We start from the raw sequence: 16,623 nt of genomic DNA, 5'->3' as shown, positions 1-16,623 counted from the left end.
ATTTAAATAGGAGGGTTCACCACTTAATCTCCCTAAGAGCCCAAAAAGAAGCAAATAGGGAAAGAGAAGTCAAAGCTAAATTAATGGAGAGAGATAGGCTTCTTAGACAGATAGCTGATCTTGAAATGCTAGCTAAGGAAAAGGAGAAGAGTGATGAAGAAGGCCCTGTGATTAGAGAAATTTTAGTCCCTAAGGCCAAGCCAACATATAAGTCAGTAGCCCAACTAAATAAGGAAGTGCTTAGTGATCCACAATCTCCTAAGAATAATGTTGATAAAGGAAAGCAGGTGTGGGTGGATGATGGAAATGGATCTAAAAATGTAGAAGAGATTTCTCATAGGTTGTCAGCACATGAGAGAGGAATGGAAAGAATGAGGAAAGAAAAGGAGGATTTACAAATGGAGTTAGAGAAAGCTGAGTTGGAAGCAGCCAATTAGGAAGTCAAAAGAAAAATTAGTTATCTAAAAGCTCCTCCTATCATGTTTCCATCAGAAGATCTTAGTAAGCCTGATCCTCAGCAAATTTCCCTTCCTCCATTCAAAATTCAACCTATAGCGCCTGCTAATATAGCATCGGTGAGTCAAATCCTTGTGAATAATCAGCATATCCAAATATCTTAGTCCCCAATTCCAAAAGTCAGAATGACTATGGGAAGTAATAGTGTTGTTAAACCTTTTCAAAGGAGACCTATCAATTTAGTGCAGTATAGACAATTGTTCTTTGATGGGATCTCAGGATATCCCAACCATGTTCCTACTGAGTTAAGGGACAGACTCCATAAGTTTGCTAGAAATAATGCAATTAGTGCTGAGGAACATCTAAAATCTTTTGGGGACCTAATAAATGATTATGAGATAGTGGATGAAGATGTCATCATGAAACTATTTGTTCAGTCCCTGGTTGATGATACAAGAGATTGGTATAGAGGTCTTCCAGTTAATAGCATTGGGTCATGGGAGGATTTTAAGAATTGTTTTCAAGAGCAATATGGTGATAAAACAAATGTGAGCTTTATGCTCAATGAATTTAATAACATCAGAATGTCTGACAATGAAATGGTCACTGATTTTAATGCTAGATTCCAAAAAGCTATGCATAGATTGTATCAGGTGATGAGGTTATATGATAACATGTGTTTAAATACCTACTACAATGCATTTGATTCTAAGATGGCTTATATCCCAAGGGATAAGAATCCACATAACTTGAGAGATGCTTTTAGAATTGCCATTAATGTAGAAAGTAATAGAAAAGCATCCGGGAAGTTAGGAAGAAGGACAGATGGTAGATTATGGAAAGAAATAAAACAACAACCTAATAAAGTTGCTAAGGAAGAAGACAAGATAGAGAAGTTGGTCATAACTATGAAGGATCTGCCTACCAAGGTAAACAAAAATGATAAGCCTCATTATAATTGGCAAGATAGACCCCCTAGACTACATGACATGCCCTATAATACCAACTGGAAAGATGGCAAACCCCAAAATGAGAAGCCTAAAAATGCTTAGAGTTAGGATACCCCTGATCCCTTAAAAGGGAAAAATGTCCATAACATAGAGAGCACTCCTTGGTGCATTGCTTGTGATGGGCCACATTCTCCTCATCAGTGTGCAGTAGCTCAAGCTCTTGAAGAATCCATGAGATAAGAAGTTGAGCTTGACATTAACATGTTTGAGACTATTATAGAAAGTGATGAGGAATCTATACAAAGTGAATACAGTGATGTGTTGGATAGTGAAAAGTTTGTTCAAGGACAACTAACACTGGACTGGCATCCTACATTGAATGTGGTAACAATCGAGGATGAAGAAGTTCATCTTAGAAGGCCTAGTGAGGAGGAAGTTAAAAATCTCACCAAAGCCGCTATTGCCAAAGCAAAACATAACTACAACTTAAGGAGCACCAAGAAAGACACTGATCAGGGTGAACTTGGTTCCATGTTCATAAAAGAGATTACCCAAAAGGGGGCAACAAGTAGTGCTACCACTGTTCCTAAAATTGGTCAAGAAAAGAAGGAACAAGTTAAAGATGTACTCAAGAGTATGGACACCAGTGATATACAAGGAGCTGCCACAAATAAGAGGGCAAATCAGCCTAAGGCAGAAAGAGTTAGAGCTAATACTGATTTAAGTAGTAGTTCTACATTTGACATGGCCCAAGCTCTTACACAAATGAAAGTTACTGTCCCATTATTAGAATTACTGAAAAATAAAAGAACATAGGGATGCAGCTTTGTCTTTATTTTCTAATGTATCCGACAGTGAGACAGCCCTACCCACTGGTTCAGCTAGAATTGGAAAGGATCAAGAATTCCAAACCCCAGAGGTTTATGTGGGAACCACCATTACTCAGGAGCCTTCATAGGTAGATCCTTTCTATGTTACTTTGTTAGTAAACAACCGGTTGATAAAAAACTGCATGATAGATTCAGGAGTTGCTGCTAATGTAATGCCTTATGGTGTTATGAAAGAATTAGGACTATCAGTAACTACCGTATATGGAAAATTCTATGCTATGGATAATAGGGAAGTACTTTTAATAGTTACAATGAAAGATGTTGAAGTAAAAATGGCATCATTCCCTAAGGCAACTTATAAAATGGATGTTATTGTTACTGATACCAAGCCCCATTATGGTATGTTGTTGTCTAGGCAATGGGCAGTAGCAGTAGGAGGAAATGTCCAATTGGATTTATCTTATGCCACCATTCCAATCAATGGGAATCAGGTCAAGTTGTATAGAGAACCACATGCTCCTAGGGTAATTGAAAATGTAGACCCTAGTATGCTCAATTGTATGATTGATGTAGATCTTGATAATTTTAGACTTCAACTAATTTTGCCTCAATTGAAGAACACTGACCCCATTGTGGTCAAATTAGAAGCACAACAACATGGTTTATAGCAGATGTATTTTGATGGAGCTTGCTCCAAGGAAGGATCTGGAGCAGGGGTTCTTTTTGTATCCCCATCAGGTATAACTTTCAAGTATTCTTTCTTATTGGCTTTCCAGTGCACAAATAATACTGTAGAGTATGAAGCCTTATTATTGGGGCTTGAGGTTGCAAAAAGGCATGAAATCCAATTGTTGACAGTGTTAGGGGATTCAGAACTGGTTGTCTCTCAGGTAAGATCCAAATATGCATCAAAGAATGATAGGTTAAAGAGATATAAACATGCAGTTTGGGATGTTATTGAGCATTTTAGTGCATTTTCTATTAATTGGATAGAGAGATCTAAGAATATCATGGCATACTTCCTAGCTAATGTTGCATTGAAAAATAATGATGCAACACTGACAGGCATCTCCACTGTGGAAATAGAATCTAGGCCTGCCATCCCTGATAATGTGTACAATTGGCAAGTTTTTGCTAATGATGAAGATATTCTTAGGTTCAATCAATGTGTTGATGATTATGATGGACAAAAGATTGATTGCAATGCATTGGTGGAGGTGGTTGATAATAAGGAAACAGTGTTTGGAAATGATTTGGTCCAGTTGGAAACAAATGAGATACCCAAAGGGCTGGTAGAGTTAGAGAGCATGTTCAGTTACAATGATAGTCACTTACATCAGCAATCTACCACCAAGTTGGAAGAATTGGCGGAGGTAAACCTAGGGATTGAATCATCCCCTAAGTTGGTATACATTGAGAAGAAATTACCCCCTCATGTTAGGACTAATCTTATTAATTTATTGAAGAGGTATAAACATGTTTTTGCTTGGTCTTATGAAGACCTAAATGCGTATAGACAAGACATTTTTCAGCATGAAGTTCCTTTACATCCAGATGCCAAGCCTTCTAGATAGAAGCAGAGACCCATTAATCCCCTATTAGAAACTAAGATGCAATAAGAGTTGACTAAGTTAAGAGAAGGTGGAATTATCAAACCCATAAGGTATTCTTCATGGGTCTCCAATCTGGTCCCAATAAGAAAGAAAAATGGGGGCATTAGATTGTGTGTGGATTTTAGAAATTTGAATGTTGCTTCTTTGAAAGATAACTACTCATCCCCAAATATGGAAGCCATGCTGCAGAGAGTAACAAGTTGTGATCTTTTGTCCATGATGGATGGTTTTTCAGGATACAATCAATTGTTAGTAAGAGAATCTGAACAGTTTAAAACTGCTTTCACTACTCCATGGGGAACATGTCTATGTGAGAATGCCATTCGGACTGAAAAATGCTGGAGCTACATTTCAGAGAGCCATGGATGTAGCCTTCAAAGAATTCATTAATATCATCATGGTGGTTTATCAAGATGATCTAACTTGTTTCTCCAAAAGGGCTGATGATCATTGTGGACATTTGGAAAAGGTGTTCAATAAGGCCTTGGAATTCGGTGTGTCATTAAATCCCAAGAAATGTCATTTTGGGGTCATTGAAGTAAAATTATTGGGGCACATTGTCTCCAAGGAGGGGGTAAGGATAGATCCTAAAAGAATTGAAGCAATAAGCAAAGTGTCTTAACCAAAGAATGTAAAAGGCATTCAATCCTTTCTAGGCAAAGTGAATTTTGTTAGGAGATTCATTGTAAACTTTGCAGAGATAGTGAAGCCTATTGTCAAGTTGCTCAAGAAGGATACCAAATTTTGTTGGGATCAAGAAGCCTCAGAGGATTTTGCTAAAATTAAGAAGGCCATTCAGGAAGCACCAGTGTTAAAGTCTCCTGATTATAGTAAGGCCTTCTCTCTGTTCTCTTTTGCTTCATATCATACAGTAGTTGTAGTGTTGTTACAAAAGGATAATGAGGGATATGAACATCCCATAGCTTTCTACAGCAAGTCTTTGCAAGCAGCAGAATTAAAATATGAAACCATGGAGAAGCAAGCTTATTCTTTGGTTAGAGTTGTCAAGGCTTTTAGGCCATATCTAGTAAATGCAAATATCATTGCTTATGTACCACATGCTGCAGTTAAGGATATTCTGTCCCAGTTTGACGTTACAGGGAAAAGATGTAGATGAATTAATAGGATCCAAGAATTTGACTTGGAAATAAAGATCACCAAATTGGTGAGAGGTTTAGGTCTGGCTAAGCTCATGACTGAGTCTAATCTTATGAATGTTGAAATACATAATGTTGAAGTCAAAAGTACTTCAGTCACTAGTATTGAAAGACAACCTTGGTACTCAGAGATAGTCCGATTCCTAAGATATGCTGCATTCTCAGAAGGAATGACACATAATTAGAAAAGAACTCTGAAACTCAAGTCACAAAAATATGTGCTCATTCAAGGTGATATGTTCTGGAGAAAGAGAGATGGAGAATTGCTAATCTATTTGGATGAATTTCAGGCTAAAAAGGTGTTGATTGAAATGCATGATGGAGTATGTGGAGGCCACTACTCTACTAAAATAACTATTGGTAAGATAATCTAGGCTGGGTACTATTGGCCTACCTTATTCAAAGATACTCATGCACACATCTGGAAATGTGACCCATGTCAAAAATTTTCATCCAAGTTAAAATATGAAGGAGCTCTGCCTTCAGTTACAATAGAAGCACCTTTTGTCCAATGGGGGATAGACTTCATTGGAGAGATTGTTGAGAGATCAGGAAGAGGTCAGAGATGGATCATAGTAGCCACTGACTATTTTACTAAATGGATTGAGGCTATTCCCACAAGGAGAGATATAAGTAAGGTTGTCATTGATTTCTTGATGGATAATGTAATAACTAGATTTGGAATACCTGCAAAATTAGTAATGGAGCGATGAGTTTCAGGTCAGAAGAGTTTGTTGGATTTTGTACTAGTCATGGAATAAGCATGTCTTACTCTTCACCCTATCATCCTCAGGGAAATGGACAAGCTGAATCTAGCAATAAAAGCCTCTTGAACATTATTAAGAAAATTTTAGAAGAAAACAAGAGGTCATGGGATCAAAAGTTGAAACTAGCTTTGTGGGCAGATAGAATAACAGTCAAGAAGGCCATTGGAATGTCACCTTTTAAACTGGTTTATTGTACATAAGTTAGATTGCTAGTGAATAATCTTCTTCCAGTTTATAAATTCTTGCAAGATGAGGATATGGAGTTATCTGAAACAATGGAAAACAAAATGATCCAAATTGTGGAGGTGGAGGAGCTCAGAACTCTAGCTCATAAAAGAAATCAGAAGATCCAATTACAGTCCAAATACCTTTTTGATAAAAGGACATCATTAAGGAAGTTTCAAATTGATGATATTGTTCTTCAGGGGAATGCAAGAGGACAGGATAAAGGGAAGCATAAAAAATTTGAATCATTATGGATTGGCCCTTTTGTGGTCTATGATCTAAATGGAAAGGATTCTTATTTTGTGAAAAATATGAATGATGAAATACAGGAATTTCCAATGCATGGACAATTCCTAAAGCATTACTTCTCTTGATGTCCATGCATAATAGGTCCTTTGTTTGTATATATTTTGTTTCCTTCTTGTTGTTTTGTTCATGTCTGTGTCTTGGTTTGTTTCTCTAGAGTTTCTAAGTTTTCTTGTGTTGACCTTGCGATCAACCATCCCTAGTCAGAGCCGCTATTGTCACTGTTTAAAAATGGGTTTTCTTTTCCCATAATTGGCTAAGTTTTTTGAAATTTTGAGTCAGACACACTATCAACTACTTCAAGTCTGTGTTAGGTCTTAGGGGTTTAGGGTTTCAATTTTAAATTGCTCAATGTTTGACCAAAAATCCTCCAATTTCTATTCCTTCATTACTTTATCCACTTAAGTAATGGGTCTTGGGGTCGTATGAGGTGTCCCCCCTTGTCATTTGCCTAGGCGATTGTTGAATTAATTGTAAAAATTTGCCTTATGTCTTTTCTTCCTAATGTTGTCGGGCCCAGTAAGTTGCACGCAGCTCTTAGATGGATCTATGGTTTTTGCTATTTCGTTAGGCAAAGTTGTGCGTGTTTTAAGACTCACGAAATGGAGAAAGGGAAAAGCATTCTCAATGGTGCGCCTTTGGTCCGGTGTAAAAAATCTCCATCTCGTTCAAGATCTAACGGCTGGCGTTATTTTGCAACCAAAACTAGCAAGTGAAATACCTTTCGCGAAATGGCAAAAATGCTTGGCGGGACCCGACAGTGGAGAATTCTCAAACTACTAAAGGGTGATCAAGTTTCATTTGATTGGAAGGTTCACGTTGTTTTGTGGTTGATAGATGCTCACATGTTATACCCCGCGAAATAGTGAAAAGGTTTTTTGGCCCACGAAAAGGGAGTTTTGATAAGAGCATAACAGATGTGCAAGTCTCATTTGATCTGACAGTTTGTGCAGCTTCACAGGAGGAAGATGCTCAACAATTAGCTTTTGCCAAGTAGCAAAATGACGTGGTGCTCCAAGTAGGCAGTCCAGTTGGTCGAGATGGCATGTAAGATGATGGCACGTGGCAAAAGGTCAGAATAGTCAGCAAGTCAGATCTGAGGATTGAAAGGTGGGTCCCAGAGGTGAGTCATGCCATGGGATAAGAAGTGACCTGGCAGATATAGGTGGTAAGAATGAGGTGGAATCAGATGTGTCCTCTTAGTGAATGACAGGTTGACATGTCAGTTCGGAAAATAAATAGATGCCAGGTGGATGGAGTTGAGTCAGAGGGCCCATTTCTGCCGGATTAAGTTAAGTTGTTAAGCATCGAGCAAGTTGAATATGATCTAACAGTCTACGTATATTCGCGAAGGTAAAATTTTCATGTTTTAAAACCAACGAAACAATGAAAGGTTTTTGGGCCTCAAGGACAGATAAAGCATGAAGTTAAAAGGGGATCAACTCCGATTCAATCTAAGGGCTCACATTGTTTCATGGCCGAGAACCAACTGAGGGATATGCTTCACAAAATAGCAAAAGGAAGACAATGTTCATCTAGGTGTAATGCTAGATGGTGATGTGTCGGGTGACACGTGGTTTCAAAAAGGATTGAGGGCCTGCCAAGGTGAAACCCGCGGTTATAAAGACATAAGACATGTGGCTGATTTAGAACTAAACTCGAAGAGTTTTCCAAGGCAGATGGCTGAGTGCCACGTGGTATTTTCTAACTAGTGGAAGAGCGGGGTAAGCGATAAAGCATAAAGGTTTTTCTTAAAGGATGATTATCTCAGGATTGATCCAACGCTTCACGTTGTTTCGTGGCCCAAAGTTGAAAGCGGTTTAAGCTATGCGAAATAGTGAAAGACCGTTAGCCATCAGGGTAGAAGCGCGATTAATGAAAAAGATTACAATCTCAGTAAGGGTTAAATGCCGAGCAATTAAAGTTCCATCCAATGCCTGGCGCAGCTTCACAAAAGAAAAGTAGTAGGAGGATAAAGCCTGCGAAGTGGCGAAAAGGAGGTGGGGCCCGATGCTAAGGCAAAGCTGTTAAGTCGGTGTAAAGACCAATCAAGTTTCATTTGATTGGATGGTTGGCGTGATTTCGTTTGATGAAATTGCTTGAAGGTTATGCTTTGTGAAATAGTGAAAGAGCAAAAAGGAAAATGTGGAGGCATGTTGTGGCCCGTTGGAGCAAAAATTTCAAATTCTCTCATGAATTCAATTCTGAAGGGACGACCGAAGCATGCGGTATCAATGTCGCAGTTAAGAGCTTGAGTACCATATATGATCTCGTATCAATTGAGTGAAGGTATCATTCTAAATAATTGTTGCAGAAAAGCAGTTGCAGAGCTAATTTCTTCAAATACAGAGCAAATTCATTCAATTGCAGAGCAGATTCCTTCAAGGTAAAACCAGGTTTTCTTATACTTGTGTTTGGCAATTTCTTAGCAGTGTGTTTTAATTGAGGTCTTGATTTGTCACAGAACCAGTTGGGGGTAATAATTAAATTTCTTGCATATTTTAAGATGGCACCTAAGAGGCAATTCTTAGGAAAAGTTAATTACCAGGAAAGGGCTATTTGTGATGATTTTCTTGAACAGTTGACATTGTCAACTAATCTGGCATCAAAGGTAAAAGAACTAGTGCCAAGAACTCCTTGTTTGAAAATAGGAGAGGGGTTATATGATAAGGGTAACTGGTTGAGAGATCCACAAGTTGGGTTGTCTGGGTTGGGGTTGTTCAAAATTGGATTTGGCATGAGAAATTCCCTAGCCCTGCAGAATAGCATCTGTGAGTTAGATGTGGGAAAATTGGTAGTTCTAGGAGTATTCATGGATATGGATCTCCTAACTCAGATTGCACATAATTATGATCCAGTCACAAGAAGCATTAGGGATATAAATGGGAAAACCCTTATTGAAATTAATAATGAGGAGTTTAGAAATGCTTTTGGGCTTAATGAGTTTACTAATTTTCTGCAACCCATTAATTTCAAATCATTAGCTTAGGTATACAGTGTGCAGAGGAACCACCTTAGAAATGGGCCTCTTAAAGAATTTTTTGTGAAGATAGGTGGGTTGATAGTTGTAGGACCCAACACTGAAGAGCCTTTCTCATTGAATCTGTTCACCTTTAGAGCTAAGGGATTGTATTGGTCACTTTGCCAAATTTTAGGAGAGGATGCTGAGGCAAATATGCCCAACCATTACATGCTAATGATTGCTCAGATTTTGAATCCTTCTCTTGCAGTAACCTTTGATTATGCCTCCTTTATAACTGATGCTATACATGAAGGATTGATAGGAATAAAGAATGGGAAAGTGGATAGGCCTTTTGGATGGTATTCCCTCCTTATGCATCTATTTTTATTCAAAAGTGGTGATTATTTTACAAGTGGAATGGATCTTGTAAAAGAGAGATGGAGAAAAAATGCCAGTGGAATTATGGAGTACAGTGTTGTCATGGGATAGAGATGGTGCTAGTTTCTTAAAGTTTGATAAATGTTTTGCATCAAAGATTAGGACTCTCCTCTGTTCAGAAAGTCCAAGAGTCCCCAAGGTTCTTTTGGAATTTATTAGACCAAAATAATTTGCAGAGAATATAACAATTGTCCATAATTGGGGTGACATTTACTTATACCCTATCTCCATAGTTTTCAGAGTATTTGGTTTCAGAGGCACTCCATTTTTATTGCCCTATCAGGTCCCTCTCAAAGTGGGAACTACAGAAATACTCAGACAAATTGGTAGTGTGCAAGAGGCAGAGCTAACAGGTAGAGGTAAAGGGACTATTTTCCCTACAGTTACTATAGCCCACCAATTTGTAATAACCAAGGGAGGTTGGAACTATTTTGAGGATTTTCTTAAACCTTATCATTTGTCAACTGTAGTATCCAGGTGTGCCGATCCTGAAGATTTTTTCAATGGTATGTTTAGAAAAAGGGCAATATGCAGAAGTAGACCCCATCAATTCTAGTTTCCTGAAGACCTCATTAGAAATGAGTTTGATCTAGATGAGCAGGAGCTGAGGAAGGAAAAATGGGTGGTTTATAAAAAGGCCTTAGACTTTGTAAATCAGTTTGATACCAGCTATGACCCATTGTCTAGCTTTCACCCTTTTGAGGAAAAAATAAAGTTCCTAATTCTTTGTTTTGAGGATGTGATGCAAACTTTGAAGGAAAAGAGTGAGGTTGTAATTAAAAACAACCCTGAGAAAGCAAGAGTGGTTCTAAGTATGTCTGCATCCACTAGAGCAATCCCTCCTGGTGACTACATGTTGCACAAAAAGTCTAATTACAGTGTGTTAATGCCTACAACAGGGGAGCCCTCTACCTCTAAAGGAAAGAGGAAGATACAAGATGTCATCGACATCCAAGTTAGCCCAAAGAAGTAGAGAGTGGGAAAAGGAAATACAATCTAATACACCCTTGTACTCTCCATCTCAATCCCCTATTCATATAGGAGATGAACAGGCAGCAACTGAACAACTAATATAGTTAGGTAGTCTGGGAGAAATAGCTTACACATATGATGAAGTAGAAGAGGGAATGCCATAAGAGCCCCTTGCTGCTGAAATGAACATCACTACCAATGAACTCAAGGGCTAGGAGTGGGATCCTAAGATCAAGCAGGCCAGTGAGGACTTCTTGGCTAACAACAACTTTGTTACATCAGGAGCGTTCATGCAATTTGTATGGAAATAGAACATTGATAAATACAATGCAAGGTGTGAAAAGAGAAAAGGTAAGCAGCCTCATAAAGATCCAACTCTGGTGGAGGAAGAAATAAAGAAAGAAATGATAGATGAGTTTAAGACCATCACTCCTGAGCAAGGAAGAAATATGGTGGCACAAGCTGGAGTACTCATTCTCCCTGAGTGGGACATAGCAGATGCCTTGGTATTGGAGGCAATGAGAAAAGAGACCAAACCCATGGAAGGAGTCACTTTCAGTAAAGACAATGCTACATTGGTCATGTGGTCTCTCAAAAGAGATGAAAATAGGAGAAATAAGGACACCCCAGGGTCAAGTCATTTGGTGGAATGATAGTGAAAAGAGTGTAGAACACAGGGGTAGTGGAAGCTGCTAGCACTATGCTAGAGATTGCAAAGTTTAGTGTTGTAGTAGTATGGAGGGAAGCTAAGGAAAAGGAAAACCTCCAAGTTAAGTTGGAGACAATTTTGAAAGCTTACAATAGTGCTAAGGAACAAGTAAGGGCTAAAGATAGCATCATTGCTAAGCTGCAAAGCCAGTTGACAGGACAATACCATCAAGGTGAGTCTTCAACACTGACGATCTCCTCTTCTCCTACAAGACCTCCACCTACCAGCCCCATTATTGAGTTCCCACCCTCTCCAACACCTTCTAGTTCTCAAATGGTTGAGATCACTCCCCAAGAATTGGAGAATTTAAAACAGGCTCAGGCCTTGTATGCAAAGAAGTATGAAGAAAGAGTGAGGGCTACCGTTTCAAGCTTTGCAGACACCATGGGGGTCTCACTATTGTATAACAACATAAGCAAGATTTTAGATATGTGGAATGAGCTTAATGGAGATAAGGCCATTTTGATGCCTATTTTTGACAAGTGGAAGCCTAGAGAGCAGGATTTGGAGGTTATTTGTGTATCTTATGATGAAGTAGGGGTTGATCCTATCATCAAATCCATTTGTGACACCACAAAGGATCGAATAAAATTAGCAGAAGGGATAGACAATGCTGATAGGAAGATCAACTTGTACAAAAAGTAGTACACTGATCAGGTTTTTGAATTGCTCCTAGGAGTTTTTGTCAGCCCAAATCAATTGAAGGACAAACAAGCGTGGCTTAAGGAATTAGAGGCCAAGTTGTCAACTAGAATAAAAGGAATTGTTGATTTAGATGATGCTTCCTTTTTTGTTGTAACAATTTAGGAGATAGAGAGAATCAAATCTTATTATGGTTTTCTCAATTCAGAGGTCAACAAGATGAGAAATTCCTGGAAAAAGTTAGCCAAGGCAAAAACAAAAGTGATTAACTTCATGTGGCCAAATGATGATGTGTACAATGAGTGGACAAGAAAATATGCCATCTAGGATGTAGAGCAGTTAGAAGGCGCTCCTAAGCAGTTAGAAGAGGTTGCAACCGGACAACAAGTAGAAGAAGTTGCGGAGGTCGAAAAGGATTTGTAACTGCTTTTGGGAAAAGTTTTGTAACTACTTCTTGAGAAGCAATGATTGTAACAAACTCTCTTAGGAAAGTCCGAAGCTATGTATGTATCCATGTTATTATAAATGGATACCAAGACTAGTGAAAGATGATCACAAAAGAATTGTAAGAAAACGCTGCAGAAATTTATCTGAGCTTTTCCAAAGTTTTAATGGAGAATATTCGAAGGTTTCTTGTAATACTTTTTTGAATAAAATATCAATATATAGATGATTGGTTTCGAGTAAAACTTTGTGTTGTCTTCAAATGTGTCTGCATGTGTTTACTATTTCACTCTAAATAATCCAAGGTTATTTCGTTTGAATAGGGGCTGTAAGGCAACTCTCAGTAGATGTGTTTGTTAGCTTTTCTCTTCAAGAAGGAAATTAAATATGCAGGGATCACTTCTACCAGTAAATTCCTTGTGAGATATTTGGATCTTGATGAGCATAGTTTAATTTTGTATGCATAAATTCTTATATGTGTTAGGCATATATGGGGATCTACAGAAGCCAAACTAATGGGATATGTATAGATATTTGACTATGAGAGTATTATTTGAATTTAGATGACTCTATGACCTTGGATAAGGCACTGGTATAGATCAGAGTTGTCTATTACATTTTTTTGTAGGTCAAATACTAAATATGAGTATAATTTTCATTCCTTTGTTTCAGTTAGTTTTAAGATGATTAGATCCACTGGTTTTCTGGACTAGTTTGCTGTGGATTTATCTTTTAAAAGTGTGAATTTAGTTCACAAAGGTATACCCACCTGGACTCTGAGTAAGTCCGAAGTGTAGAAGGTTAAATCAAACCTTGTCATATGTTGTCCTAAGAGTTTCCTTCCCTTTAATATCTCTTCTGCACAGAGTTATCATATTATTATAAGGATGTTGAAGTGAATCAGATTTTGATGACAACACAAAGAACTATACATTGCAACCACAGAATGAGGTACAGTCTCAGTACTACAATTCAGTCTAGATTGCTATTTTTGTTCACATTACATATAGACATGCTCTTGATAGTATAGAAGAGGACAGGAAGATAATCAGGGAGTATCATTTTTATATGAGTGATGATAGATCACACTCCTTCGAGTATGTGCAACATTCTTTCGAGAATTTTTTTGAGTTCTTGCATGAGAATGATATTGCAATTGACCAACATATAATATGGTTAGATAACTGTATGGGTCAATTCAAGAATGCACGTATGTTTTATTGGTTGAGTAGAATGCATGTGGAGAGCCGTATACCTCATAGTTGTTGTTTTTTTGAGGCGGGGCATGCGAAGGGAGAGCATGATGGAGCAGGTGGATGTTTGAAGAGAGCTCTAGTTAAGGAGCGATTGAGGATTTCAGGTGCAAATTTCTCTGATGCACGTTCTATTGTTGATTGGTGTAGTTCAACATTGTCACATGGAGGTACTCTTGAGTCAACAATGAGCAGATTCTTTTGGTTGGTTGAGGAGGGAACAGTGGGAGATAGATTGGATTGTCAAACAATTAAAGATTTTTCAAAGATACATTCATTTCTCAGCTCAGATGCAAGTACATGGACCATTTGGGCATGAGCATTGGTTTGTTTTTGTCAGAGTTATGTTCAGTGTGATTGGGATCAGTGTGAGTCAAGTGAGTGGGTTGATAGGTGGGTTCCCTACTATCTGACTCCTTTATCTGAAATAATATCCTTGTCAAACGATGACATGGAAAGTTCACTCAAGTGGGGGGGCAAAATAGGAGCATGCATAGGGTAATAATGCCCAACTGGACATGTTAGAGCTGATAGTTTGTCATCACGACGAGTAGAATGAGAAATCGACCATGCGACAACATTTCATTGAGTGAGACTGATGATTTTTTTGCCAACCAAAAAATTGCTGCCCTAATAAAACCGTAGGGCAACTTGAAAAATTGAGATAGGATTTTGTAGGGACCTCTCTTGTGGCCCCGTAGGTTCAAATAGATTGTTTGCAGGTGCCACAAATTCTGAGTTAGGGCCCGCCAAAGTTTGAAAATTTTGAGCACTTAGGGCACTCAAGGGATGACGTCGGTAGGGTATGACCCCGAGCATTCGATCAAGTGGGGGGACAAAATAGGAGCATGAATAGGGTAATAATTCCTAATTGGACATGTTAGAGCCAATGGTTCATCATCGCGACAAGCAGATCGAGAAATCAACCATGCAACAACATTCCATTGAGTGAGACTGACGATTTTTTTGCCAACCAAAAAATTGCTGCCCTAATAAACCATAGGGCAACTTGAAATACTGTGATAGAATTTTGTAGGGACCTCTCTTGTGGCCTTGTAGGTTCAAACAGATCATTCGTAGGTGCCATGGATTCTGAGTTAGGGCCCGTCAAAGTTTGACAATTTTGAGCACTTAAGGTGCTAAAGGGACGACGTCGGTAGGGTATGACCTCGAGCATTCAATCGAGTGGGGGGGAAAAATAGGAGCATGCGTAGGGTAATTATGCCCAATTGGACATGTCGGAGTTGACAGTTCGTCATCGCAATGAGCTGAACAAGAAATTGGCCACGCGACAACATTCCATTGAGTGAGATTGATGATTTTTTCGCCAACCGAAAAATTGCTGCCCTAAGAAAACTGTAGGGAAAATTGAAATACCGAGATAGGATTTTGTAAGGACCTCTCTCATAGCCTTGTAGGTTCAAATGGATCATTCATAGGTGCCATGGATTCTAAGTTAGGGCCCGTCAAAGTTTGACAATTTTGAGCACTTAGGGTGCTAAAGGGATGATGCCGGTAGGGTATGACCCCAAGTGTTTGATCGAGTGGGGGGGAAAAATAGGAGCATGCATAGGGTAATTATTCCCAACTTGAGATGTTAGAGCCAATGGTTCATCATCGCGATGAGTAGAACGAGAAATCAGCCACGCGACAACATTCCATTGAGTGAGACTGACGATTTTTTTGCCAACCGAAAAATTGCTGCCCTAATAAAAGCGTAGGGAAAATTGAAAAATAGAGATAGGCTTTTGTAGGGACCTCTCTCGTGGCCCTGTAGGTTCAAATGGATCATTTGTAGGTGCCACGGATTTCGAGTTAGGGCCTGTCAAAGTTTGACAATTTTGAGCACTTAGGGTGCTCAAGGAATGACACCAGTAGGGTATGACCCTGAGCGTTCGATCGAGTGGGGGGGAAAAATAGGAGCATGCATAGGGTAATAATGCCTAACTAGACATGTCAGAGCCGACGATTTATCATTGCGACGAGCAGAATGAGAAATCAACCATGCGACAACATTCCATTGAGTGAGACTGGCGATTTTTTTGCCAACCGAAAAACTGCTGCCCTAATAAAACTGTAGGGCAACTTGAAATATCGAGATAGGATGTTGTAAAGACCCCTCTCATGGCCTCATAGGTTTAAATAGATCATTCACAAGTGCCGCAGATTTTGAGTTAGGGGCCATCAAAGTTTGACAATTTTGAGCATTTAGGGCGCTCAAGGGACGACACAAGTAGGGTATGACCCCGAGCGTTTGATCGAGTGGGGGTCAAAAAAGGAGCATGCGTAGGGTAATTATGCCTAACTAGACATGTCAGAGCCAATAGTTCATCATTGCGATGAGTTGAACAAGAAATTGGCCACGCGACAACATTCCATTGAGTGAGACTGACGATTTTTTTGCCAACCAAAAAATTTCTGCCCTAATAAAACCGTAGGGAAACTTGAAAAAAATGAGATAGGATTTTGTAGGGACCCTTCTTGTGGCCCCATAGGTTCAAATGGATCATTCGCAGGTGCCACGGATTCCAAGTTAGGGCCCGTACGTGTTTGATAATTTTGAGCACTTAGGGCGCTCAAGGGACGACGCCGATAGGGTATGACCCCGAGCGTTTGATCGAGTGGGGGGGGAAAAATAGGAGCATGCATAGGGTATTGTTCATTAAATGAATTGTATTGTTCATTGAATGAATTGTATTTTATTGTTGATTAAATGAATTGTATTGTTGATTAAATAAATTGTATTGTATTGTTCATTAAATGAATTATATTGTTCATTATAAAAACAACACTTACGATGAAATGAAATGAATTGTATTGTTCATTAAATAGCCATTATTAACCATTGTTAATTATTGGAATGAAGATTAAAGATTTCCATGATAACACCACGCACAGA

This window comes from Cryptomeria japonica, chromosome 11 (assembly GCF_030272615.1).
Source record: "Cryptomeria japonica chromosome 11, Sugi_1.0, whole genome shotgun sequence".
Classification (NCBI taxonomy): Eukaryota; Viridiplantae; Streptophyta; class Pinopsida; order Cupressales; family Cupressaceae; genus Cryptomeria; species Cryptomeria japonica.
The sequence above is the reverse complement of the archived record's forward strand: the minus strand, read 5'-3'. Positions refer to the sequence as shown.